This window comes from Syngnathoides biaculeatus, chromosome 8 (assembly GCF_019802595.1).
Source record: "Syngnathoides biaculeatus isolate LvHL_M chromosome 8, ASM1980259v1, whole genome shotgun sequence".
Lineage (NCBI taxonomy): Eukaryota > Metazoa > Chordata > Actinopteri > Syngnathiformes > Syngnathidae > Syngnathoides > Syngnathoides biaculeatus.
In genome coordinates this window covers 28,993,871-28,997,250 of record NC_084647.1, presented here as the reverse complement: position 1 = coordinate 28,997,250, position 3,380 = coordinate 28,993,871, and the positions used below count along the sequence as shown (strand labels likewise).

The 3,380-nt window shown below is 39.1% G+C and overlaps 1 long non-coding RNA gene across 2 annotated transcripts; it reads left to right on the top strand.

Moving 5' to 3' along the window:
- Nucleotides 1-1,553: 1,553 nt before the first annotated feature.
- Nucleotides 1,554-3,152, top strand: LOC133505140 (uncharacterized). 2 transcript variants are annotated; one of them, XR_009796156.1, is made up of 3 exons: nucleotides 1,554-1,621; nucleotides 1,722-1,911; nucleotides 2,960-3,152. It is a non-coding gene; the product is annotated as an uncharacterized LOC133505140 (long non-coding RNA). The 2 variants fall into 2 exon arrangements; XR_009796155.1 differs by having other exon boundaries at nucleotides 1,560-1,744; nucleotides 1,808-1,911.
- Nucleotides 3,153-3,380: the final 228 nt, after the last annotated feature.

Genomic DNA, 3,380 nt, shown 5'->3' with positions numbered 1-3,380 from the left:
GTTCTGGAGCTATCCGATTCAAGAGGGCTGTGAGCTTGTCAACCACAGCCAACAGAGTGCTAGTATTGTTGAGATTCTTACTGATAATTTCAGAAAAGTGTTGCTGTGTAGCTCTAGGTCTTGGTTAAAATTACAAAGACATTGTCTGGAGAGTCCATAGTCAATTTGGAGTTTTGTTTTTCTCCAATTGCATTCTTTGATTTAGAGCTCCTGACCATCATTGTTCTCCTCCACTGTGTTTTAGGTCACATCAAGATGGTTGAGGTTTTAACAAAAGTGACAGCAGTCATGGGAGATTTTCGAGGTGAAATTATCCTAAAGTTTATTAATTGTCTCAGCATTCACAGTTTGTGGCACAGCTGCAGTCCAGTATGGCAAATAGTTCTTTGGATTCTTTTCCATGTTGTTGTCAACAAGAATGTTAAAGTCTCCTGTATTTAGCTGTAGTCAGTAAAAATAACAGCAGTTCTTAAAAATATTCCATAAATTTTGCGTTATATCTTGGAGGTCTATAAATTATCACAATATTATTGGAGTCACCTTTAAATAAAAAACACAGATTTTCAAAGGAGCTAAAATCACCCACTATAATTCCTTTACACTGCAATAATGACTCAAAAATAAGAGCAATACCACCTTTTTTCCCCCCATTTGACAGTTGTTCATAAAATTAAAAGTTGCTGTTGTTACCCCATTTAAAATGCTACGACAGCTTCTTTCTGTTAATCTTGTTTCTTTTAATAACAAAAGTCCAGCTCATATGTTTTAATGATGTCATTAATCAACATTGATTTATTACTTAGTGACATTAAAAAGATAAGATGCTTAATGGGTGGAGGAGAGCTCTTTCGCATCTCAGTTTCAGGCAAGGGGGGATGGGAGGAGGATCTTGGCGAACTGTGGCCTGGAGTCAATCATTGACAATAGTCTTCACCCTATCCATCAGACTTAACATTGCATTTAGGCTAGTAGAGGGAGAGGATGGGGCAGGGAGAGGTTTAGAAAATTAAAAGTGCTGGCTCATCTCATCTGTCATTTGCTTCTCCGATTGTTTGTATGACCGTAATGAGTCGGTCTGCCCCTTGTCTCGCCTTATCGCCTTAGCTTTGATTGTTTAGGAACAACTTTACAGTTTTGCTTTTTAGTTGTGTGCACATTTCTCCCGTTTTCTTTTCAGGACTTTGAATGACGTACACAATCAAACATGTTGACAGCCAATACGTTAACTCTTTGTCTTTTTAGACATAAACCATTTTCCTTGTAAAGATGTCTGCGCTTCCAAAAAGTGGAGAAATTGTCAATGAAACTCACAGCTAGTGCAGTGCACACTTCGCTTTACCACTTATTTAAAGAGATTTTAATGTATATTTTCTAATGCAAGTTATCTTATCTAGATGAAAATATATGTTCAACTGTATAATAAAATAGGTATCTTGTTAAATGTTTTTTCCAAAAAATATGTTTTTGAATTAAAGTCAGATAACTTTGACCCAGTTTCCATCACCTGAAAAACGACTCATTTTGGGGGCGGAGCCTGTGACGTCACTCAAGGTGGACTGGCTATTGTGCAACTTACATGAGCGCATGGAGACTTGCTGGTTTCGAGAATTCCTCAGTTATTGTAAGCTAAAACCAATCCATAACAACGGTGAACACGTATGTGGTTCAGTTTTGTAGCAATTTGAATAATCCTGGTCACAGTGTGCATTATTTTCCCAAAGGCCCAAGCCGCAGAGGACAGAGGGTAAGGTTTGTCCAAACAAAGAGGGCTAATTTTTCCAAATATGGTCAACACTGTCACTTGCAGTGAACATTTCACCTGAACCTGGACAAGCTTCGACAAGCTTAGCACCCCCCACACAAAGGACCAAAACTGCAAAGAGCGCTTTTGTTAAAAGACAAGTTGCGGAGGTATGTTGATAAACTTTTATTTCCTGAAAACGTTCAACACTGTTTACATGGTTGAATGATAGAAGCACACGTTAAGCTTAACAAAAAATATTTTACCACCACAAATACTTCGACCATTCGCAACTAGAAAAACAGATATGTACAAATGGCAGCACGATGAAGCAGCTGGAAAGCGTTGCTCTCACAGTACTGAGAACCCATGTTCAGTCTTAGCCCTCCATGTATGGAGTTTGCATGTTTTCTACGTGCCTGCCTGGGCTTCCTCCCACGTCCAAAAACATTAATTGGAGACTCTAAATTGCCCCTATATGAGATTTTGAGTGCGGCTGTTTGTCTTGATGTGCCCTGTAATTGGATGGCAACCAGCTCTGGGAGTGGCTTGCCTGTTGCCCGTTGAAAACTGGGATAGAGTCCAGCACTCCCGCGACCCTCGTGAGAATAAGTGGCTAAGAAAATGGATATTGGATAAAAACCTTTTGTTTTTTTATTTATTTATTTTGTTGCATTTTTTAAAATATTTATACAATATTACATGACATTAAAACAAGCAGTATTACATACTAGTCTCTCACAGGACACCTGTTTGCAACTTATCAAAAACAATTTGTGAAACATTGAATAGAGTGAAATAAACCTGTGCTTCATCCATCCATCCATCAATCCATCCATTTTCTTTGCCGCTTATCCTCACGAGGGTTGCGGGGAGTGCTGGAGCCTATCCCAGCTGTCAACGGGCAGGAGACAGGGGTACACCCTCAACTGGTCGCCAGCTAATCTCATGGCACATGAAGACAGACAACAGTCGCACTCACAATCACACCTCAGGGCAGTTTAGAGTCACCAATTAATGCATGTTTATGGGATGTGTCAGGACACCGGAGTGCTCGGAGAAAACCCATGCAGGCACGGGGAGAACATGCAAACAGACAGGGATCGAACTGGGTACTAAGAACTGTGAGGCCAACGCTTTATCAGCTGGGCCGACGTTTTATCAATACATTTTTTCTCATGTTATAAACTTTGAACCTTATTTTTCCATTAATTACAGATGTTCCAGGAAACATCTTCAGCTCAATAGGTTGACATCAAACCAGCAGATGTTGAATCGCTATCACACATCTTTCCGACAGCAGAGAGAATACTGCAACATGTATTTCAACCTCATGTATTCTCAAAGACCAAATTATTTTGTGCTAATGTTATGTAACATATTTATACAAAATATAAGCATACAGTTCAATAAAAATGCCATGATTCTACTTCTGTGGTGTGTTTACTTCATATACAAACATATACATCAACAATCACGAATCTTTGACACACCGCAGGATGGAAGTAGCACGTGGTTATTTCTGCCAAAAATTTCCCAACATCATCTCACAAGTTGTTTATAAGCAGTATGTCACATTAACCTGAGAATAAGAAAATATGACAATTTTCCAGAATGGGACTTTGACTGAACAAGCATT